Source organism: Schistocerca americana, chromosome 11, assembly GCF_021461395.2.
Source record: "Schistocerca americana isolate TAMUIC-IGC-003095 chromosome 11, iqSchAmer2.1, whole genome shotgun sequence".
In the NCBI taxonomy this organism is placed as follows: Eukaryota; Metazoa; Arthropoda; class Insecta; order Orthoptera; family Acrididae; genus Schistocerca; species Schistocerca americana.
This window is the reverse complement of record NC_060129.1, coordinates 146,368,379-146,394,767: the sequence shown is the minus strand read 5'-3', so window position 1 is coordinate 146,394,767 and position 26,389 is coordinate 146,368,379. Positions and strand designations below refer to the sequence as shown.

Sequence of the window (26,389 nt, the reverse complement as noted above, 5' to 3'; positions counted from 1 at the left end):
ATTGCATGTGGGGAATTATTAAAGCATTGTTAATAACAAAAGGGGAAACTGTAAAGAAGCTACAGTAATGTATTTAGGCGTGGCGAGAGGAGCCACAGACCCGGAAGCAGCCCGGCGGGCCAACACCAGGCTGATGGGCAGCCGTGTTTGATAACGAGCTAAAAGCTATAAGCCACAAAGGCACAAGGGGGACTCCGTGTATTTTTCACAACGGGGCCCTCGATAAGGAATCAGATTAAAGTTAATAGGCAAACAGTACTTCCGGTCAGAGAGAGCGTGGGGCGAGAGGGAGCAAGAGAGACGGCCTTCTGGTGGGGACAGCACAACGTCACGAGAAGCCGATACAGGGTTTAGGACGCAGTGTGTGACCATTTTAAGAGAGGCGTCTCTACGCCTCCACCCAGCCTCTGAATAGTGCACAACGACAGCCAATAAGGAGGCAAGTAGCCCTCGACATTGCGTCATAGCAATAGCCAGCGGGACGGAAGGGGAAAATGATACAAAACTCAGCAGCAAGACGCTCAGAGAACAGTTCAGAAGCGGTTAGAAACAGTCTAGGAGTGAGGAAGAGGTAGGTAGTCTGGAGGAGTTTGATAGGCAGCAGCTGTGGGACTTTGTCTTAGTTGTGTGGATCTCATTCAAAGAGTAGACAGAACGGCACTTGTCTCACGCCATCTCTGTATCAGACTTGGCCGCACTGCCCGCAATGGGATACTTAAGAAGCTGATTGGCAGCAGCTGGGGAGCCAACCCACACCTGCTACAACTTCCGCATTTGCACTCCGTTATCAGCTGCCGAGTATGCCGATCCTGTGCGGAACGTACGTCTCGCAACACGGAAGAGCTCACTGCCCGAAGACGTTTCACCATTAAGAACAACTAGCTCCTGGCGTAAACCTACAATACCCTGTACAGAGATCCCTCAACTGCCTAAGAGTGGGCGTGTCCCGATGCAAGACCGACCCAAAGAAATGGGGAATCCTTCCGGCGAGCGCAGACACCTCTCGCGACTGCGGGGCTGAAGAAGTCCGAGCCGCCTACTCGTATGCCCCCTCTCGGACAACCCACGCACAATACGAGACGTTTACGAAGGAAATGACAGAGCTATCGCAGCTGCTATTTTTTGGAAATACTGACCGAACACAGAAATGAATGACCAATGTCTCACTGCTAGTACAAGGTAGCAGTCTAAACATTATTATGTTAAGTTGTCAGACAGAAGAGTGAGACTGTACGGCCACCCCCTACTGACGATGCTGAGCCACACCGAAGTTTATGGCCGTACACTGCACGCACTCTAGCGGAACTTACTACCGCTTCGTAATTGTTTGTATCAGAAGGAATACCCAATATGAGGAGTAGGAGCAGAACACTCCGAGTAGGGTCTTAACTTCTACTGTTATTATTCCCTTACAGTTGCCTTCTTAATTTCCTGAAGCTGTGAATTTTCTAAGCAGTGCCACTCCTCGCGCCGTGAAAAGACTACGACAGCTACGGAGGGTCGAGGGCTCTAAGAGAGCTCACATCTGCACCGACTTGCTCCGGAATGACGTAACTACCTTTGAAAGAACTCTCCTGTAATTTGCTGCTCTCATAACAATTACGACACTGGGCAAACAGGTAACTTATTGGTCAGTTCATCAAATCAATGTCTCCATTCAAATTCTTAAAACAGAACATAAGGGAACAGATCTGAATGTAATGACATTTTTCTTCAGCTTCATTAAACTGTTTCCGAGCACTGTCATCGGAGGCATCACCTCTCTTACTCTACCTTCCAAAACACCACCACACCTCGACGCCAAAGTATAAGAAACAACTTCACCACAGGTTAAGACACTCAATCGGTGGGGGCCTCGGTGAGGTTCCGTGCTCACGTGAACTCTATACGTCGATCGGGCCACTTTGTGCACAGTGAAAAATTTCCTACTAAACAACGTTTTTACACTGGCGTCTTTCATCTGAGTGTGAGGAGGAGGTGGAACAGCCTGGTACACCACAACAGTAACGGTCCTATCACACTTCCTTGGGGTACTCCGGAAATTGCTTCTACATCTGTCGATTTTACTCTGTTAACGGCAATTTGTCGAGTTCTACCTGCAAGCAAGGCATCGATCCAGTTGCAAACCCGGTCCGATACTCTGATCTTATTTTTTCACTAAACAGTAATACGGGATGATGTCAAATGCCTTCCTGAAGTCGAGGAACACTGCATCAACCTGAATGCCTTTACAGCGCTACGGATCTCACGGAGTAGCAGACCGTGGCGAGTTTCGCAGATCTAGTTTGCGAAATCCGTGTTAACTTTCTATACAGGATATTTTCATCCTGCAAAACGACAATTCTTCAGCATAAAACATCTTCCGTAATTTTACAACAGACTGACGTCAACCACACACGTATATAATTATGTCCATCTGTTCTACGGCCTTTCTAGAAAATGGGATTGACTTACACTTTTCTCCAACCATTAGGTACCTTTTGTTGCTTCAGCGAACTATGATAAACTGCTGCTAGAACGGAAGCACGTTACTTGTGTAACTTTTGTAAAATCTTACAGGTATCTGATGTTGTTCTGACGCCTTTACACTAGTAAGCAATTGTAGATGCTTTCTTTTTTGTGATCAGTAATCTCAATATCTACCACTTCTACGTACGTACTGACTGAGGGGCGACAGATCGCTACAGGAATTAGTTTGCAAAGGTATGCTAAAACTGGTGAGGCACCTAGGCACACTTCAATTGAGGTTGAGAGGGAAGGATGTCCGTGTTCATTAGATCCGTCATTGTCCAGAGGACATTTACTAGAGAAGGGCGAAGTGTACTACTCAGCTACTGGTCTAACCAAGTTTGACTAACATTGTGCAGGATATGTGGATATTGTGAATAGCTGCATGAAATAAAGGCTTATGTTGTTCAACTTCATCCTTAGACAATGTCATTGCAATTTATTTTCTTTCCTCCGGTAACCTCATAGAAGGGCACTGCATTTGTAATCTCTTTTTTTTTTCCCCAACCAAAACAACGTGCCATACCATTTGATGAATAACATTAGAGACGTTTTCAGCATTCATACCAAAAATTGTTCAGGCTTGTCCATTTGAAAACACTTATACTCTAAAATACCCCAATAAAGATGTTTTTACAACAGCACACGCACAATAGTGTCAGCAACCAACTCAACACAAACATTTTGTTAAATGCCATTTGTGACAATGAAAACTAATTTATACTAGAAATCTCAATATTTCTTCTGTATCTTTTATAAACGAAGATGATTCTGTGCTGCAATACAACACGAAAGTAGAGACTTATGTCAGTGTTACCTCTATTTACTGATTCAGCTGAATCAGTATCAGCATTTCCTAAGTAGGTCATATAAAAATTCTGCAAATTTTTCAAAATTTACAAATTTTCTATGCACTTGAAGTTGTTAATGACCACAAACAGAATTCCAAGAGTGTCAATTTCTCACTAATAACTTATCAGAGAGAGCTTCCTGTAGGCCAGGCATCACGTTTGCCTTCTGGTAACTCCTGATCACTGCAAGCTGCATCAGTTCCACATCCGGAAGAAAACCTGTGCCGTACCATGAGACGTGGTTAACACCATTGCTACTTCTCAACCTGTGAGGTCATCTGAAACGTAATTTTAAAAATGAAAGACAAGGCTGTTTTACTTGCAACAATGTACACAATTAAAAATTACAATAAATCCCCTACGCTCATTCCTTACGGTACGAGAATGAACGACCCAGATTGGGTATAAAATTCACAAACAATATGATCCTCTCTTTCTACAATGCCACAGCAATGGTTGGACTGGTACCGAGTATTCAGAAAATTCCTATAGGTTCTTGAATAATATTTGTCAATTCCCTCAAAAAAACCAGCAGGGACGTGAAGAGAGTCAAAACAGTGGCGCATCTACCGTTTAGGTCCCACATCAATCACAATCAGCTGTATCAGTGCCAAACACAATCTAACCGAGACAAGAATTTGCTCGAGGTTATGTTGTGGTACACCATGAACTGCACTACAAAACTATTTATTTATATGACCAGTATCAAGCGTACTGACAGAGGCATCCAATAGAGAACAAACAAATTTAAGGGTACTGATGTTGATAACACAGAACATATTGCATACACTGAAGTAGAGACACAAGATTACTGACGTACAGTGCATATCTCCATAAACTGACATGTGTAAACTATAAAATCTACGTGTTAGTTAAAATTAACATTTATCTAGAAAGTGCGAAACCCCACGAATAATTGAAATGTAATTATAATCGTGTACGTAACCACGCCAGGACGACCACCACAGGGACATTATCTGCCTCAGCTCAGCGGTACACAGATCATTACCGTCTAATACGAGGTGTTACTGTGAAACGCTACATGGCCACACTTCGGATACATATAAGCTGCACAGCTCCAAACACACAATATTTTTCAGAGACAACAATTTTTTTCTGCCACTATCTAATTTAAACATATTTCTCATACCCCGTTTTTTGTGAATGTAGGTGGACGCTGTATTATTTCTGCTTTTGAGTGAACACAGAGGTTCAAAGACCATTGTCACATACTTTATTAAACTGTAGTTAGATATCAGACTGCAAATCATTGCACATTCTTAATCTTAGGAAATTATGGAGTACACAAAAATGTTCACCAAGTGAGTGATTACATTATGGATTCTGTATAATCTTTGGAGTTAATGAAGTTACACATTTCTGACATTGTGTTAAACCATTGAATAATGGTTTTCCTTTTATTGTAAATAAGGACATAAAATTTGGTTTGATTCTACATCTACATAGACACTCCACAAGTCATTGTACAAAGCGTGGCAGTGGGTACCCCACACCACTACTAGCGATTCCCTTTCCCCTTCCACTTGCAAATAGAGTGAGTGAAAACCAACAGTCTATATGCCTCCGTATGGGACCTAATTTCTATTATCTTCAGAGTTCTTACACGCGATGTATGTCAGCGGCAGTAGAATCATTGGGCAGTCAGCTTCAAATGCTGATTCACTACATTTTCTCAATATTGTTTCGCAAAAAGAACGTCGCCCTCTGTTCAGAGAATCCCATTTGAGTTCCCCAAGCATATCTATAACATTTACATATTGTTTGAACTTATTGTTGTTGTCGCCATCATCGTCATCGCTGTCGTCTCGAGTCCAAAGACTGGTTTGATGCAGCTCTCCATGCTACTCTACACTGTGCAAGTCTCTTCATCTCCTAGTAACTACTGCAAGCTTACTTTATTCATCTCTCAGTCTCCCTCCATGATTCCCCCCCCCCCCCCCTTTCCTCCAGTACTAAATGAGTGATCCCTTTATGCCTCAGAATGTGTCCTACCAACTGAATCCTTCTTCTAGTCAAGTTGTACCACAAATTTCTCTTCTCCCCAATTCTATTCAGTACCTTCTCATTAGTTACATGATCTACCCATCTAACCTTCAGCAGTCTTCTGTAACACCACATTTCAAAAGCTTCTATTCTCTTCTTGTCTACACTGTTTATTGTCCATGTTTCACTTCCAAACATGGCTACACTCCATACAAGTACTTTTAGAAAGGACTTCCTGATACTTAAATCTATACTCAATGTTAACAAATTTCTCTTCTTCAGAAATGCTTTCCTAATGTAATTCCCTCAGCATTACCTGATTTAATTCGACTACATTCCATTATCCTCATTTTGCTTTTGTTAATGTTCATCTTACATCCTCCTTTCAAGACACTGTCCATTCCATTCAACTGCTTTTCCAAGTTCTTTGCTGTCTCCGACAATTACAATATCATCAACAAACCTCAAAGTTTTTATTTCTTCTCCCTCGACTTTAATTCCTGCTCCAACTCCTCCCCCCCCCCCCCCCCCTTCACTGCTTGCTCAGTATACAGATTGAGTAAGATTGGGGATAAGCTACAAAGCTGTCTCGCTCCTTTCTCAAACACTGCTTCCCTTCTGAGCCCCTCTAATCTTATCTGGTTTTTTGTTTGGGTTGTCTGGTTTTTTGTAAAAACTGTAAATAGCCTTTCGCTCTCTGTATTTTATCCCTGCCACCGTTAGAATTTGAAAGAGGGTTTACCGGTCAACTTTGTCAAAAGTTTTCTCCAAATCTTCAAATGCTGTAAACATAGGTTTGCCTTTCCTTAACCTATCTCCTACGAGAAGTCGTAGGGTCAGTATTGCCTCGCATGCTCCTACATTTCTCCAGAATCCAAACTGATCTTCCCCATTTTGACTTCTATCAGTTTTTCCATTCTTCTGTAAAGGGTTCGTGTTAGTATTTTGCAGCTGTGACTTCTTATAAACGGATAGTTCAGTAATTTTCACACCTGCTGTATCCGGAATTAGAATTACTTTATTCGTCTTTTAAGTGTGAGGGTATTTTGTCTGCCTCACACATCTTGCACACAAGATGGAAGAGTTCTGCACGGCTGGCTCTCCCGAGGCTATCAGTAGCTCTAGCGGAATGTTGTCTACCCCTGGGGGTCTTGTTTCGACTTCAGTCTTTCAGTGCTTTGTCAAATTTTTCACAGGTAACAAGGCTAGCAGCCCGCCTCTGAATTATTTTGATGTCTTCCTTCAATCTGAGCAGGTACGGATCCCAAAAACTTTAGCAGCACTCAAGAATAGGTCGCACAGTGTTCTACATGTTGTCTTCTTACAGGTGAACCACTCTTTCCTTCAATTCTCCCACTAAACCAAAGTCTACCATTCGCCTTCCCGACCACAATTCTCACATGCTTCTTCCATTTCATTTCATGTCACTTTGCAATGTTATTCCTAGATATTTAAACGACTTTATTGTGTCAAGCAGGACACTGGTAACACTGTATCTAAATATTACAGGTTTGATCTTGTTTTTCGTCCGCATTAACTTACATTTCTCCACATTTATGACACCAACTGGAAATTTTGTCTAAGTCATCTTGTTATCTGCCTACAGTCACTCAACTTCGACACCTTATCGTACACCACAGCATTATCAGCAAACAACTATAGATTGCTGCCTACCATGTCTCGCAAATAATGTATGTATATAATAGAGGGAAACATTCCACGTGGGAAAAATATATGCGGATGGATATGTGTGTGTGTGCGAGTGTATACCCGTCCTTTTTTCCCCCTAAGGTAAGTCTTTCCGCTCCCGGGATTGGAATGACTCCTTACCCTCTCCCTTAAAACCCACATCCTTTCGTCTTTCCCTCTCCTTCCCTCTTTCCTGATGAAGCAACCGTTTGTTGCGAAAGCTTGAATTTCATGTGTATGTTTGTGTTTGTTTGTGTGTCTATCGACCTGCCAGCACTTTCGTTCGGTATATAAATAATGTATGTACGCAGAGAACAACTTCGGTCCTATCACACTTCCCTGGGGCACTCCCAACAAAACCCTCGTCTCCGACGAACACTCGCCATTGAGGACAACATACTGTGTTCTATTACTTGAGAAGTCTTCGAGCCAGTCACGTATCTGTGAACTTATTCCGTATGCTCGTACCTTCATTAACAGCTTGCGATGGGACACCTGTCAAATGGTTCCCAAAAATCTAGAAATATGGAATCCGTCTGCTGCCCTTCATCCACCATTCACAGTACATCATCAAAAAAAGGCAAGTTGAGTTTCACACAAGGAACGCTTTCTAAAACCATGCCTATGGAAAGACAATCGCCTAACCTAAATACACTGCAGATATAAGAAAGCTTCTTTGGCAACAATGTGCAGTAAGTTTTGTCGGAAATTTATCAAGATAGAATTGCTCTGCTTGTCACCATTCTACTGCTTTAGGTAACTAATTTCTTCTTCTTCAACAGAGTGTGTACTGAAAATTGTAAAACCCCATAACAGAAAACAGTACTGTGACTAGCTTTTGTGCGCTTGATCTTTTTCCTGGGCCACAACCATTGGAGAGTATTGTGTGTACTTTTTCTAGAAATAGAGCGAGTGTTTGAAATCTAGTCCAAATACTGTTTTCTGTTACGTGCTTGAGTACGCAATGCATCAGTCCACTATAGGTGACTGGTTGCCTTTCCCTTAGTTTCCATATTTTTCATCCATGGATTTCATTACTGTTATAAAATTATTAATCATGAAGTGCTGTATGTAATCTTATTATTCTCACTGTAGTTTACAATCTGCCAATTTCAATGGTACAGTTAGTTTTTCAAAGAGCATAGTCTTTTTAGATAAACTGGCGACTGAAATGGTTCCCAGGACATGCAGCTGCAAGAATAGAGTGGGCTACGAAGTGTCCACAAAGAGAGCAAGAGCATTAGAAAGTCCTAATTTTACTCTTTCCCCTAGCTAGTTGATGCTCTCTGAAAATTCATTAACTTAGAAATTATTCATAACTAAACTGTGAATCCATCCAAAAATACTTTTGTTTTCTGAGCCCTTAAGGTTGTTCATTCACTGATTTATACGTCTGTTACCCTAATTCTTCCATACCAGATAATGTCTTCGCTTAACCAAAAAAGCCACTATACTGGGATCAGAATAATGAAGTGGCTGACACTTGATCACAGAAGAGGGGGATGTTGTCGTATTGCAGTTTCGCAGAAGCACAATTTGCCTCCAGTAACAACAACCGTGCAGTGCCATAGCACATTCATAGTATTCCTACTAACAGTCAAGTACGGAGTTTTCTTGGCAGGGTCATAACAGTCTTATTAATTTCCTAAGTAATTTCACATTTAGCTTTACACATTCCATAAAAGAAACACATCACACCGAGAAACAAAGCGTGTAAACACAAATTACCACAGTTATGTTACAGACCACAACAGTCATTTGCACCCCACTGGAACCGACAGCTGACGTAGCAGAGCAATATGACAACTGCAAACAGGGCAGAAGGTGTGATCGAACTCACTCTGACTGGGTGCGTAAACATCTAGAAGTCAGTCTGATGCAGCGGTAATTAAAAATTTACATGAACCAGAGAAGTTACAAACCTGAGTATTTTACATAGAACTTCGTAATTCATTGGGAATGTATACACTGTACCAGCAAATAGGATATCTGTCTTTACTACTTTTTTAATTATCTAAGATACAATTAGGCAGGATTGTTGTTGGGCTAAACAGGTTGATACTTGTGGTAAAACAAAATTTAATTACCAGTCTCACGAATTATACACCCCCTCTGGACAATGAGTTGGCAGCCTGCAATTAGAAATCCTTTGAGCAACATCTCTGTCTCTTTCATCACGTTAACAAAGTATAGTTTCAGTATCACCGAGAGTCCAGGATTAAATACTAACACACGAATATTTGTGTGTTGAGAACATTCTATTGTGTTGCCTTTATGTGAACTTTTGTGAAAACCTCAGACTGCAGCTCTAATTACACCAATTAACACTAATTAACACGTAGGTGTTAGTATCCACTCGTGTGAGTAAAAGGTTAGTGCTTGATCATTTATTGGTTTTTATTTCGGTGTATAGTTGAATAGATGAATGTGCATGAACTTCTACAGTTGGTGCACGAATATGGAGAAAAGATATATGCACGACTAATTTCTTAGAGAACTACTCCCAAGTTATTCTGCCATTGTCCAATTCTAACATATTAGGTCCCTAACATAGCTGATGGGTGGCATTCCAGTGAAGAAAAACTAATTTGTCAGGCAAGAATAATTAACAGAATTCTCACTAATGAACTGTTAGTTGTATGAAGACCATGTACAGAAAACTGTAAAATGTGATTTAACCATTAAATGTGCAAATAAGGCAGCTTTAACTCTCCACCTGCAGAGCTCTTGTAACTGTAATTAATCGTTGATCCCTCAAACAGCAAACTGTGTCCAGTAGTCCGAAGAAAGCACAGGTAACACCCTTCTCCAAGAACAACTCTCCAAGAGCATCGAAATCAATTTGTTGTAGTATCTCAGAACATATTCTAAGCTCAAACATAATGAGGTATCGCAAACAGAACAACCTCCTCCGTGCCAACCAGCATGGATTCCAAAAACATTTATCGTGTGAAACCCAACGTGCACTTTTCTCTCACAACATAATAGAAGCTTGGATCAAGGAAGTTAGGTACGTGCAGTATTTCTCGTTTTCCAAAAAAACATTTGACTCGGCACCCTATCTATGCTTTTTGTCAATAATACCATCGTACGGGGAACCGAGGGAAATTTGTGACTAGATAGAGGACTTTTTGATAGGGAGGACACAGCATGTTATCTTGGATGGAGGGTCAGCATCAGATGCAGAAGGAACTTAAGGTGCGCCCCAGGAAAGTGTATTGGGACTCATGTTATTTATGTCCTATATCAATGAACTTGTGGACAATATTAATAGTAACCTCAGACTTTTTTGCAGATGATGCAGTTATCTATAATGAAGTGCTATCTGAAAGGAAGCATAAATGTTCAGTCAGATAAGGTTTCAAAGTGGTGCAAACATTGGTAACTTGCTATAAATGTAAAATTCTGCACGTCACAAAATGAAAGAACATAGTATCCTATGACTGTAATATCAATTTGTCACTGTTGGAATCAGCCGACTTGTACAAATATCTGGGTGAAATGCTTTGTAGGGATATGAAATGGAATGATCACATAGCTGCAGTTGTGGATAAAGCAGGTGGCAGATTTCAGTTTATTGGTAGAATAATGGGGAAGTGCAATCAGTCTACAAAGGAGATTCCTCACGAATTACCTGTGTGACCATACAGGCTCAGTTGTGGATAAAGCAGGTGGCAGATTTCAGTTTATTGGTAGAATACTGGGGAAGTGCAATTAGTCTACAAAGGAGATTTCTCACAAATTACCTGTATGACCCACTCTAGAATATTGCTGAAATGTGTGGAACCAGTACAAAGTAGGACTAACGGGGGATATTGAGTGTACACAGAGGAGGGCAGCATGAATAATCAGAGGTAGGTTTGATGCTGAAGTGACAGACTCTCGAATATAGACAAACAATATCCCAAGAAGGTCTTATTAATGAAGTTTTACGGACCAACTTTAAAAGATGTATCTAGGAATATATTACAGCCTCCTATGCACATGTATCACACACACAGGGATTGTAAGGGCAAGATTAGATTAATGATAGCACGCACAGAGGCATCCTAAGCATCATTTTTTCCACATTCCATACGCAAATTGAGCAGGAAGAAATCCTATTAACTGCACAGCATAGCTGTGGATAACACAGTTTGGCTATGTGAAACTTGGGTCAACGCAGCCCTTCATTATTTATACCTGAATTGCAATAACAAAATGATAACGCTATTTGTTTATATGAAACATAACCACAACAACAACCAATGTGAATATTACTTTTGAATACATTATGGGAGTAACAGTGATCAATGAGTTACAAATATTTACTATTAAAAACAGTCTTGATCACTATTTATTTATTAAGGTGACCGGTTTCGACCACAACTGTGGTCATCTTCAGGCCATTGAGTAGGAACCTCTTTCTGCTGGAGAATCCAGCTGGTGATTCTCCAGCAGAAAGAGGTTCCTACTCAATGGTCTGAAGATGACCACAGTAGTGGTCGAAACAGGTCACCTTAATAAATAAATCGTGATCAAGACTGTTTTAAATAGTAAACAATGTGAATATGATTTGATCACAACTGTACATAGTTGTCAAATTGCTTTTCTGCCTCTGATGCTTGTCACCTGTCATTACAGATGATAACTGATGTTTTTAACGACTATTCTATTTGATCTTGAAAGTTTTGTATGTCAGTGAGGTATGTTTTCTTAAAGGAATTTGCAAAGCTAATGGTGAAAATGCATAGGTAAGTGATGCTGCAAAGTGAAGTTAATACTACAGATAAACAGTGAACGTACGAATATAGTCAGTGGCGAACCACAGAGTAGGTGTTGTTGTTGTTGTTGTTGTCTTCAGTCCTGAGACTGGTTTGATGCAGCTCTCCACGCTACTCTATCCTGTGCAAGCTTTTTCATCTCCCGGTACCTACTGCAGCCTACATCTTTCTGAATCTGCTTAGTGTATTCATCTCTTAGTCTCCCTCTACGATTTTTACCCTGCACGCTGCCCTCCAATACTAAATTGGTGATCCCCTGACGCCTCAGAACATGTCCTACCAACCAGTCCCTTCTTCTTTTCAAGATGTGCCACAGACTCCTCTTCTCCCCAATTCTATTCAATATCTCCTCGTTAGTTACGTGATCTACCCATCTAATCTCCAGCATTCTTCTGTAGCACCACACTTCAAAAGCTTCTATTCTCTTCTTGTCCAAAATATTTATCGTCCACATTTCACTTCCATACATGGCTACACTCCATACAAATACTTTCAGAAACGACTTCCTGACACTTAAATCAATACTAGATGTTAACAAATTTCTCTTCTTCAGAAACGCCTTTCTTGCCATTGCCAGTCTACATTTTATATCCTCTCTACTTCGACCATCATCAGTTATTTTGCTCCCCAAATAGCAAAACTCATTAACTACTTTAAGTGTCTCATTTCCTAATCTAATTCCCTCAGCATCACCAGACTTAATTCGACTACATTCCATTATCCTCATTTTGCTTTTGTTGATGTTCATCTTATATCCTCATTTCAAGAGACTGTCTATTCCGTTCAACTGCTCTTCCAAGTCCTTTGCTGCCTCTGACAGAATTAAAATGTCATCGGTGAACCTCAAAGTTTTTATTTCTTCTCCATGGATTTTAATGCCTTCTCCAAACTTTTCTTTTGTTTCCTTCACTGCTTGCTCAATATACAGATTGAATAACATCGGGGAGAGACTACAACCCTGTGTCACTCCCTTCCCAACCACTGCTTCCCTTTCATGTCCCTAGACTCTTGTAACTGCCATCTGGTTTCTGTACAAATTGTAAATAGCCTTTCGCTCCCTGTATTTTACCCTTACCACCTTTAGAATTTGAAAGAGAGTATTCCAGTCAACATTGTCAAAAGCTTTCTCTAAGTCTACAAATGCTACAAACGTAGGTTTGCCTTTCCTTAATCTTTCTTCTAAGATAAGTTGTAGGGTCAGTATTGCCTCGCAAGTTCCAACATTTCTACGGAATCCAAACTGTTCTTCCCCGAGGTCGGCTTCTACCAGTTTTTCCATTCGTCTGTAAAGAATTTGCGTTAGTATTTTGCAGCTGTGACTTATTAAACTGATAGTTCGGTAATTTTCACATCTGTCAACACCTGCTTTCTTTGGGATGCCCATGCCATATTGTGCTTGCACATAACTGTGAAGTGAATAACATACTCAACTGACAATTGCTTTGTTATCCGGGTGCAGATACAGAGCTCGGAGTGCGGAAAACCCCGACGGTGTAACGGCGGTGCCCGCTGGAAGAGTGAGAGAGCAATGTAGCACAGTGGTAAGAGACAGGAGCCTCATTTGGAGAACAGTGGTTAAAATCCCCTCCAGGCTATCCAGATGTGGTTTTCTGAACTTTTCCTAAATCTGTCGAATCGAGTGCGAGGTCGGTTCCTACGAAAATGACACTGCGTATTTCTTTTGCCGGCTTCCAGAAATCCGAGCTCATCTCCAATGAGGTCCTCGTCAACTGAACATTAAATCCTGATCTCCATGTTACTAGAACAGGAGGGTGAACTACTGGCCACTCTGATGCTCCTATACCAAATTTTTGTAATGCTTTATTAAAAAAGGACGAGTGGATAACAAAACTGGTTGGACTGTTCAAAATTTGGACACAAGAAATGCCACAGTTTGAATCTTACATTACTGACAAAAATTTTGGAAGACACAGGCATGAAATCTCTTCACTTGTTTCTCTATATTAATTAATCTAACTACTGTGCCTGTTTCTCTCGCCAATACCCTTGACGTTCGCTTTACCATGCATATCCACAGTGATGGTAGCATCACTGTACCAACAGTGCCAATACATGTTTATAGAGCAGTTAATTGCAGTGTGTAAGTGTTGCAGTGGATAACACACTTGCCTGTCATACATTATATGAATGTGTGATGCCTGTTCTTTTGGACAAGTCTGAAGGAACAGACAGCACACGGAATCTGCAGCTGTGATACATATTATGAAAACTGAGGGTGGAGGTGGAGATGGAAGGAAGGAAAAGAAATGGAAGGAAAGGGAGGAACTATTTATGTCAGCTGCATTGGGCCTTTATGCGGAATCATCGATGACGTGTGATAATGTGTGATGCACTGGGTTTCGTACCCTGGATCTCCTGCTCATTAGGCAGTCACACTAATCACTACACCATCCGGACACAGTGTTTATCGTAAATGTGTGGACTATCTCGGCAGACATACACCCCCAACGAGAGCCTCCTATCTACAGTCCCCGTCCACGTCCTCCGTGCCGCTACTTTGAGATTCCTGCAAGGGGCCAAACTTACCCTATTTACTCGAATCTAAGCCGCACTTTTTTTTCCGGTTTTTGTTATCCAAAAAACCGCCTGCGGCTTAGAATCGAGTGCAAAGTAAGTGGAAGTTCTGAAAAATGTTGGTAGGTGCCGCTACAACTAACTTCAGCCATCGAATATATGTAGCGCTACACAGGTATGCTTTGCAGGCACAAAGATAAATACTGGCACCAAAACCTCTGTGTCAGTAAATAAATTATAAAAAAGAAAAGGTGTAAGACGAGCTTTTTTCTCCGCCCCGAGTTTCGACCACTGCATTTTCATACATTATCCAACGAAGTAAATACAAATTCCGTATTGTTCATCTTCGAATGTAGCAGCATTTCAATGTACTACGAAAATCCGACTGGCAAGACTGTTTTGGATGTTTGTCAGTATGGCCAACTCTACGTTCTGAATTTTTTCCTACCTGTGAGAAGAGATGGTCGCTAATAGGAACTTTTATGAATTGTGAATCACATGCAAGTATTCTTTTCACCATAAGAATAATACAAATATTAACATTTTGCCATGTATTCTTTCGTGTTTGCTACTATCTCATTTAAATCCTGTCTGCCTAATAAAGTACGAAACTAAGAATGAGACAACAGCAAACGCGGAAGAATATGCATATCATGCCATATTTATAAACGTGTTATTCTTATGCCTAATAGTGATACAGTCAGAAATGAACCACGGCAATTGACTAGATTTTTAAATATAAGATGACTAATTTCTGTGCAGAACGTAATGTACTAAAGAGGCATGTGCAAAGATTTTCAAACGGAGAAAAATGTTCGCAAAACTCTCGTTCAGAACATCTTCTATCATACGCAGTCTATTATTTGGTTCTTGTTGATCATTATTAAAGAAAGCAGCAGTGTAAGTAACAACAAATAGCAGTCTCTTGCCATTGTTTCGCTAATGAGACGATTCCTCTCTTTTTTTTTTTTTAATTGTAAGAGGCGTTAGCGTGCACAAAAGCAAGCCGTGCCGTGAGCGGCGACAGGCCGTGAACACTCATAATCAGAATGCGACAAACAATGCATGACACAGTACGATAATACATTTTCAGCTTAGAGTGACGTAAACACCTATAATAAAGAAAACGGCACTTATCAGATCAAAGCAAAATAAGCAATCAATTCAAACCAGACAAAGCATGTGAAAAAGTAAGGGTACCCGTATAAATACGGACGGAGCGCCTGACGCATATCAATAGCTACTTGGTAAAGCTTAATTGCTAAGCTTACGACTCAAACCAAACTAATGTAGCTGTACTGTCATTCATTCAACCTAAATTGTGTCTCATATTGCAACGGACCAACTTTGTTTCGATTTGGAGGTGCGGCCTAAAACTTTTCTCTCCCCTTGAATTTCGAGTCTCAAATTTCAGGTGCGGCTTAGATTCGGGAAATTTTTTTTTCCTTGATTTCGAGTCTCATTTTTCAGGTGCGGCTTAGATTCGAGTTAATACAGTAATTGTGCATCCGCGCTGTAGGTGGTGGATTAATTGTCCATTGAGGTGAACGCACCACACATTCATAAAACTGATTTGCCTCGATAGGCAGTAACTCCACAATCTTCAGTGCGAATGCACATTTACATCCGACCTCCGACGGGAACCTAAAGTTAGTGAGCACGAAGGACACGGACGGGGCTGCGGACAGGCGGTGCTAGGTGGGAGCGTGCCGACATAGTCCGAGCAATTGCGATAATCGTTGCGTCCGGGTGGTGCAGTGGTTAACATAGTTGCGTAGTAAGTAGGACATCCCACACTCGAAGCCTGGTCCGGCACACATTTTCATTCGTTGCCACCGATTCCACATAAAGTCCCAAAGCAGCTGACATCAATAGTGCTTTCCTTTCTCCCCCTCCACTTTCAATTTACATCTCACGTATACATTTACATACACTCAACTATCCTCAGTAACAATTTCTTTTGTTTATTTTTGATGTTTTAATAAGTTTCTTTAGTCCTGAACATTCAAAATAAGCTACCTGCGCATGCTGTTCGTGTAGGATGTAAACTAGGTGATTTCTTAGCTCAAAAACACACCGTGGCCACAAATTATGACTCCAAACATGCAGTTTCAGGCTACTTTCATATAATGTGAGCAGGAGTACAGCAAAATATATTACAAAGATGTTGAAGTGTAAAAACTGTGAAATACGACAAATCCTGGACGTAATACAGCCACTCGACACTCGCCGAGTACTCTCGGCTCTCCCGACAGTGCCGGTACAGTTTTCTTGTCCGAGAACTATAGCAAGCAATTCTCGAGAGCTGGAAGCTACTGTCTACACGAGATGTCTGCACTCGCAATGTAAAACTATCTGAAATTTTGTCCCCACTCTCGGACATGCCAACAAGCTGACTCGACACTGTTTAAATGACAAGTAGTACTCATAAAAGCTCTGAGAGTAAAAAAATCGTGTGTATACCTAGCTTATCTGTAACACCACAAAGATGAGCCACTTTAAGGAGAGGTCCCTCCAGTGGGATCAACTTTTTGAAATAATCTACTACATACGGTGATATAAATTAAGGTCCGGGGAATCGCACCCTGCAACCGTTCACTTTGGTGGGCCTTCGTTTACAAGTAATAGACCAAAAAGATTTCACTTTCCCGTGAGACTGTATACCTTTAAAAAAATTGTGACAATATAGGGACTTGTTACATACTGTAATGGTTAAGGTGCTGACCTCAGATGCATAAGGTTGATGGTACTAATCTTGTCAGGTACAATGTAATTTTTTATTTTTACTGCATTATCAGTCTGACTTTGAACATTACTTTTATTCAACTGATTGGTTTACACATAGTTTCTTTTATTTTTATTACTTTGTCATATCATTTTAAACAACATTTTAACTTCAACTATTCTTAGTTTTTTTTTTCCTATCATTCTTCTTCCTCTTGGAATCTTTGTACATGTGAATATAAATATTTTTATTTATCTGTCGTAACGTTTTAACATCTGAAAATTCTGATCTGTTGGTTAAAAAATCTATAGTGACTGTGCAATGATGTCAAGAATGAATTTTTTGTTACAAGATGTATATCATCATACAAAGATTTAAAAAATAAATTCTAATTACACTGTATAAAATAACATGTATGATGATTTAAACACGAGCAGGGATTACTTGCAAAACAAAATCCAAGTAAGATGAGAAACAGAAATGATGACTGCAATAAATGGAAGAAAACTCATATGACAAAATGGAAGCAATGAAATCAAAGTTAATATGTAACAATAATCAAAGCCACAGGAACAAGAGTTCCAAATGGAAAATGACAAAAATGAGAGCAAATTACAAATTTCATACTATGACTAATATGACTTGACAAATTAATAGAAAATATTACATTTCAACTGATTAATTGAATAAAAACAATGGCCAAAGTCATTTCGATAAAGATTTTTTAAAAAAATTATTAGTGTACCTGACGAGATTGTGGCTGACAATCTTTTCCATGTGAAGTACGTTAAAAATTACGCTGTGCAACCGTTTGTAAATTTTATCATTTTTAAGAATACAGGGCATAGCACAGAATTCCAAACTTTTTTTCGTCAATTACTCACAAACGAGGACCCACAAGGGTAAATGGCTGCAGCCTGTGATTGCTCGGACCTCAGTTTACATCACTGCATACACTGTTTCAAATAGTCGATTCCACTGCTGCGGATCTCTCCTCGTAAGTGCAAATGAGCAATTTCAGTCTGTTAACACACTAGCTCCTGTTTTTTAAACTTCTCACAGGTAAAAAACACCTTACATTTTCCATATCCTAAAAGTATGAATAGTAGTTGTCACAAAATACAATGCTCGCTTGAAATAAGTTGATTACATAAATATGTAGACCAGGTACAAATTACAGAAAGTGGTTTAGGAAACACAAGCTGCCTTTCCTCGCTTTAACTCTGCGAAAATGTTTGGGATTAACAGTCAAGGGCACTAGTGGAGACAGGTACAAAACAACACTACCTACGATTAATAAGGAAGTTGCACAGAGACAATGAGACAGTTGTAAGAACACCAACAGTCAGCACTGACATACATACAACTACAAATGTTTAGCTGCTTTCACTCACACTATTCAATGTATACATCTAAAATTAAAGAGAAAGAAGTAGAAATAGTACAATGGCTACAATTGTATACATTAATTTTGAGTGTATTAGCTGCAACAGAAATATTTTTCCTCAATGGAAACCTCATGTACACATCTGTGAATGTTCAATCTTTTCATCAGGTACAAGTGCTCCCACCTGTTGGACATCACTGTAAAAACATCAACAAGTGAATATAGCAGTTTGCAGCAGCTTTTAACTGCCAGAATTCACTGTACTTGTTGGTCAGTTATACTCTACTGTATAATCTATTGTGATTGTTTTGCACGGTAATTATTTAGTTATCAGAGTACTTATTACAACAGAATATTTCAAAAACAATTATTTTAGTCTATAAAAAGAAGCCAAGTGTACAGAGTGTATACTGAAAATGGGTACATGTATCTGTATAAATCTTCCATCTAAAACCATTGAAAAATAGCCCAAGAACATCAGAGCACAAAGAAAAATTTTCCATCCACCAGCAAAATATTCCTGTCTGAATGGGTTAATACGACAACATCACAATAATAGCTTATGGTGAAACCATTCTCTGCACTGGGTAATGCCTGACAGAAGGAAAGCTTGTCATCATATTAAGCTGACACAGTACGGGAAATTGGACAGACAGCACCTGGACAGCTGGAGCATAGCTTATCATTGAACTTTCCTTCTCCAATCTGTGAGAGGTGTGCAGGGTTGGTGGTAACTGACACTCGCTTCAAGCAATGCCGACAATATGAACCAGAGATTGAAACGTTTGCTTTCCAATTGGAGCAAATGCAGATTTGAAATTGCCCTGCTGAGGTGAAAAACCCAAACATACAAACATATTGTGTAAATGAACTGACTGACAACAGTCAACAATAACGGATCTACAGCTGCTACAGTTCTACCACATTTATTGTATGCAAATGACAGTGGGAGCCACGTACAAACACAGTCTGCACGAAGACTTCAGAACGCTGCCGATTTTCGCCTACTGACCCTAAAGGCAATGGAAATTTGATCAAATAAAAACCCTAAGTCGGGCAAGAGCAAACAGTGTAGAACACCACATTCTGTAATAAACATCAACAAAACTTTCAGCAAAGAAGAGCTGTTTCATTTCACAAATCACAGAATGAAGCAGTCAAAATCTTGTGTGTTATGACTACCTTAATGAATGTGAGATAATTTGAGCTGAGAGGAAGAGAAGAATCAATGATTTTTTTGATAAGGTTATACCACCAGATACCAGACTTCTTAGAATGCATCTCATTTTTAACTCTTGTTTGCATTCAAACAATAAAGTCTCAACTCACAAAACATCAAAATCAGGTTATGTTCAACAAATGAAATCTTACCAAATTGAAAACGTAAAACGTCCTTGGCCAAAACTTACATTACTGCATGTGAAACAGCTCCAGATTTAAAATCCCTCATCTGCACATTCGGTAATAACCAGTTAGCCTGACATACGGATGTATGGTTACGAAAACTTTGTGGCCAGGACAATTTTCCACCGTTACACACAACCTGAAAATAATGAAAAATAACATGTAAGAACAAAATTGTTAGTTACGGATGTTATCTTGTCATGCATTAAGGCAAGTAAAAATAAAAAATTTGAGGAGAGAGAAATTTTTCAACCCTCAAAGCAATTTTATAGGCAATACGTAAGGCCAAGACATTTACACGTACGAACATAGCAAAAATATTAGGTTTAGTTTTTGGTTCATTATTTTGTTAACAAAAATTATAAAAGCTTCAAAGCTATTTCTTACACTTTGTAATTATCTGATAATTTCCTATAATTTTTCTTTAAAAAAGATTTTCCAATTCTTTGCATTTGAATACTGCAACATTTTGGACCAGAGAGAGAGAGAGAGAGAGAGAGAGAGAGAGAGAGAGAGAAAGAGGGGGGGGGGGGGGGGGTGCGAGGTGTGTGTGTGTGTGTGTGTGTGTGTGTGTGTGTGTGTGTGTGTGTGTAAAATGGCAAGGGTATTATTTTAGAGAGATTCTTGAGTTGCAGAGTCAGAAACAGCGACATTTTAATCTTTTTGTCAGTCATCCTCTATGTCAGTTATTGTGCATCCCACATTTTACACAACTTCCCTGGAATGTTTTACAATATTACATTGTGGTGTTGACTAAGTTTAATTTAGGGCAGTCCTTGTCAATCTTTCTACTTCTAGCATTAGTAGAACACTATGAAAACACAACCAGTCAGCAAACAAGATTGCTTACAAAACAATCATGTGACCCAACACAGAATATTGCTCACACAACCAACATGCAATAACAAACACATGCAAACAAGTGCACAATGAATGGTGAAAGGTTTGTTCAACCCACAGTGTGTGTCACCAAGATGGTGGAAAAAAGTGAACTGGCAGAAGCCCAAAGATAGATGCAAACTAACCCGTAAAAGACTACTAAATCTAAAGAACTCACTTTCAGTGAGAAATTTAAGAATAGCCTTCAACACTCCACATATTGCTCCCATAGAGGTAATGACAGTATGAGGCCGCTCACAAATTTTCCCCTGCGCCATACGTGAACAGATCAGAAGCTCTCAATAATCGGTGGAATGGGTAGGACCCTCTGCCATGCACTTCACAGTTATTTGCAGAGTTAAGATGTAGCTGTAGCTTTCATTGTTTCTCTTGACTGACAGCAAGCTTAGCGACGCTTGCCTGCAGAAGGATACATTGGCATAGAACCCTAGCACTTGTTGTGTGATTGCTCCAACATTATCACAAACAGAAAGGGCCCTATACAAAATCAAAAAGTAAATTACTAATACCTTCTCAGTTTAAAGCAGATAATAAACTACAATGCGTCTTTTGCCACAAATTCTGCTTTGTGCAAATACAGCAAACAACCACTCAATTATCATCAACTCCACTTGTTACGGTGCACCCATGGTGCAATATAAGAATTATGTAGAGACAGTGTTACCAACACACCAATTTATGCGTAATGAAATGTGCACATCAGAACAAAGACAAACCGTCACTCTTCAATTAACTAAAATTTAATGAATCCACGAACTCTGTGTTTATAAGAAATCCCTATTAGCAACACAAATTGTATAATTGTAACTAACATCCAATAACCAATCACAAGTTCCAAACATGTGCCAATGATAGCAGCAGAAAACTTCCACTTGATGGAAATCTGCCACAATGTAGCTCACACACTTTGCAGAAAGTTGGGATTACAGACGTATCCGATTCCACCCATCTGCTTTCACCCATGACGTTATCAATATGGCGGAAATGACTATTCTAAGTCTCTCCAATATGGTGCCTATGATGTCACTACATATATACAGCAACAAACACAAAAAATACGTATAAATAAAACAACATCTCCCTCCAAAATACATTCAAACAAATGGGATAACCGAGGGATATTTGGGGGGTTTAGAGTGGCGACAAGGTAAGTATAATAGTAAAAAAACTCACCACGATCCCAAAACGCACAACACGACAAAAAAATTTAAAACATTTCACTACACCAACAAATTTTACAGAAATCTAACATTTCCCTTGACCTATACCGATCAACCTGATGAGACCAAAACACCAACACCTCAACTAAAACTACTAAAATTGGAATTGGACATTTCCCTTGACCTATATAAGACAACCACAGCTGACAATACCAAAACAACTACAACTACAAGAAATAAAACCAAACCCCAATACCTCAAAAATCCAAAAATCAAACATCCTTACATAAATTAAAACATATCCAATACACCACAAACACACAAAACCCCACAACTTGAGAAGAACAGGCCCAAAAATACAAATACTTACCAACAAGAAATTCCTTCGCTGCGAACTAGGTCAGACACCCCCAAACACACACTCACACACACACACTCACACACACACACACACACACACACACACACACCACCACCACCACCACCGCCACCACCAGAGGGCACCATCAAACGGAACAAGATGACATCTACAAACACATCCAACTCATAAACTCCGAAGCGTAATGACATCACATACCAGAACACCCTTACGCCGCAGGTCACAGCAGACGGGTGGAATCAGACACTTGACCAACACAACTTGCCTCTTCAACTCGTGCATCAGGAGACCATCCTATTAGCGTAAGCTGAACTTAGGCCTACGTCTGTATAATTAAAAAAAAAAAAAAAAAAAAAGAGCATGTTCTGCTGAACTAATGTATGTCACACACGTGATTTCAATACATTGCCGCAACCAACTCTTAAACCCCAGAATATTTCAGTAAACAGTATTTATCATTGATTAACTTTATACTCTAAATCAGTGTCCTGAATATAGTTCAGGTCTGGCATGTAGTATCAGACTGAAGTCAAACATAAAACATTGTCCCCATACCAGCAAAATATAACAATTTTAAAATGGTTATAGTGCACTTATGGTGTCAGCAATTTTTGTTATGTGTGATACAGTTGGTAACTGTTTGCATAGTGTGTGCTGCAAAGTGAACATTATGAACAAGTCTCACGAATGGACAATATGGCAGAACCAATGAGAAAACTGCATTTGATAAATGTCTTGATGTGAAGTGTGTGACATTAAGTGGCAACATTGTGGAATAATTTCTGCAGAATGTCACAGCAAACAGAATATCGGTGAAACTGAAGTTGTACTCTAAGTTTCCTGTGTAATCACAACCTCGAAAATCAGACATTTCTAAAACAAATCACAAAGTTTTCAAAAAGCTCATTGGACCAGTCTACAGCTCCATCCATCATCACAGCCTCTTTTCTTCCAGTTTCATTTGTAGGCTTAACCAACTGACAACCAAACTGTTACATTTCAATTTAACCAACATCTTACGCTATGCCACAGATCAGTCCGTTACCACTGCTGGTTTCCTTACAATCACATTTGTTGGCACCACCAAACTTTAACACTGAAATACAAAATAATATTTCAAGAAATCCAGTCTTATTCCAAGAAACATACAAGAAGGGCATATGAAAACAAATACCCACTTGATAATCAACAAAAGTGAGATCATTAATCTTCAGTCTCGCTCTTTACATGTCCAAAACTAAAGTCATCATCTGAGTTTTCTGCTGAAACATGTCATTAGATTCAAAGATTCTCATTGGCTACTCTATACTATCATATGATGGCTACAGCCAAGGGAAACAAACTGCGGAACAGCAGCACACAGCGGAAGTGCCATCAACATCGAAAGTGCACTTTAACCATATTACAGCCCCGAGTTCCTTCATTTCTGCATCTTTATTGTTCATTATAGGAACACTGAATATCTGGAAGATATCTTCCTGGGTCACATAACAAAATGGCATCAAAGAAACATATAACAAAAAGTAACATTAAAAAAAAAATCAGATATAACAGAGCAATACAATGACATATACTGACTCCAAAGATGAACTATCACAGCTTACCTTATGGGAAAGAGTAACCAAAATTTGATGAGCAGTACTCTGGTTTAATGAAGTAGAAAATCATTTCATCTTTGGCTAGCAGTTAGTCAAAACAATTGTGCTGTACCTATTCCATTCTTGACATGTAACATACTGAAGTCACAGAATGTTGACAATCATCTTCTGTATATGCATCTGTCCTGTCTACTGCTGGGCTCCCATTCTTTCCACATCACAGTAAAGAAATCACAAATTTGATGTTTCATTTGACCATCTATCCTCAGGTAAATCATGTAATACCAACTCTCTGAGTGTTTGAATTTGTCACAAGTGGAAGAATGTAAACAATGTCACACGGTTTCTCAGTCTGGTCACATGACATTGTTTTACTGCTACACAGCTGCCATGATTGTCTAGCAGCTGAGAAATACTGCAATGCAGACATAACATTTCCCAAATGATCCAATAATACTGTCATTGTGACCTCCATTTTCAAGAATGTAAGGGCCAGTACTTGCGCAGAAGGGCTATAGTAATACACTCATTCTTGACCTTAACAGTACCTCAACTGGTTCTGTTCATCAGTACACAGCTGCCACCTGAAAAATGGAGACTGTAAAGTTTTTTTCCTTATAATACTCACTGGTATCCAAGTATCCATACATACAATAGCCTCCAGAGAATTATTGTTGCTAACGAAGGCATACATAGCACAAGAAATAAATAAAACCATACGAAAATAACTGTCAGAATGATGAAATATGTGTAATGTTACGAGCCGGCCGCTGGTGGCCGAGCGGTTCTGGCGCTACAGTCTGGAACCGCGCGACCGCTAAGGTCGCAGGTTCGAATCCTGCCTCGGGCATGGGTTTGTGTGTTGTCGTTACGTTAGTTAGGTTTAAGTAGTTCCAAGTTCTAGGGGACTTATGACCTCAGCAGTTGAGTCCCATAGTGCTCAGAGCCATTTAAACCATTTTTTTGTAATGTTACGAGGAATGACGCGACGCCAACAACCAACGAGATATTAAAAACATGTATTAAGTACATAAATTAGATTAGGTTTACTTTCCCTCCAATTGATCCGTACAGAGGAGGTCTTTCTGGATGCAGAACATTTAAGAAAAATAATACATCACAAATATTTACAGCTAAGACAAATAAATTACTGTGCCTTCCACAGGTACCAAGTGAAAAAAAAGTGAATTTATCATGGAAAGAAACTTAAAATTTGGGCACAAAACAGGAAAAAAAAGCTGGTAGGCGTGGTTTTTTTTAAAAAAAGGAAATAACATTAAAGGAAGAGAAAGCAACAAACTGGAAGAGAATACGATTACACGTGATTCCCGGGTATCCATAGCGTCAGATACTAAGAAAAATGCGTAGAAGTATGAGGTTCTGCCCTCTCCAAATTCATTTACATCTCCTCCAATTTCAATTTCACTAAGTCTGTAAGAATCGCACATTTACTTTTTAAGCCACTACATTAAAACACAAATCGGCGAAATCTGTTAAAAACACATGCAGAATGTCTTCATTTTCTCAGTGTCCATTATAAAGTTTAGTACAGAACAAGATATATAACTGCATGAAAAAACATCCACTCACCATAGCTCCACTTATTTCCAAACAACTACAACAACTTGAAAACCAGTAAATGCGTTTTACGCAAACTCAAGTTTTTTTAGTGCGGCAGTTTTGTGCGGCTACCGCTACATGGTTAGCCCAAGATGTTCCATGAACTGGCTGAAATTAAAACTTTCTTTTTCAAACAAATTTAAAAAATCATGTTTAAAAGATACGTAGGTGAATATTATTAAAACGTTAAAATCTATACTCCGTTCGTCATAAGAATGATGTATGTGTATGCATTACCCCACGTATTCTTCCGCGTTTGCTTGAATGTCATTGGATTTCGTTTTACGTGGACCAAGCCAAGCTGTGACCAGTACAGTCAAGTACTGGTCATAAGGATACGGTTTATGCTGTGTTACACGTACATATACTAAGAGATAATGCTGGACAACAGCTTTACCGGCGCAGTAAACTTGTGCAGCACTAGTCATCCAGTTGTTCAACTAGCCTGCAATGATGCGAGCAGGTGCAGTTCAGACGTAAAAAGACACGAGCAAAGATATTGAAATAATGTTCGGTAAAACACCACTGCCGCTCGCTTCTTATGGTCGGTTTAGACTAGCAAGCTATTGCAGCAATTTACTTGCGCGGAAGAACTTGCCACGCGATTAGGTGACCAGAAGGAAAGCATAAAATGCACTCGAACTCACCTGACAGAGTATCTGATTACAAACAAGAGTGATGAAAATTCCTAACTTAAACACAGAGCAATTTTTCTGAGCGAGCTGTGTGTAATCCAAAGGCATACGTTACTGCAAGGATTTCACCGTCCTATATTGAATACTGAAGTCGTCTGGTATTCTCTTAACTCCTTCCTTACCCGAATACTTTAATACTACATTTCAGTTCTGGAAGTGTCACCTGCCACG

General features: G+C 39.6%; 1 long non-coding RNA gene across 1 annotated transcript; it reads right to left on the bottom strand.

Moving 5' to 3' along the window:
- Window positions 1–3,331: 3,331 nt before the first annotated feature.
- Window positions 3,332–24,477, bottom strand: LOC124554122. The gene is made up of 3 exons (XR_006968251.1): window positions 23,910–24,477; window positions 19,872–20,005; window positions 3,332–3,637 (listed from the first exon to the last, which is right to left on the bottom strand). It is a non-coding gene; the product is annotated as an uncharacterized LOC124554122 (long non-coding RNA).
- Window positions 24,478–26,389: the final 1,912 nt, after the last annotated feature.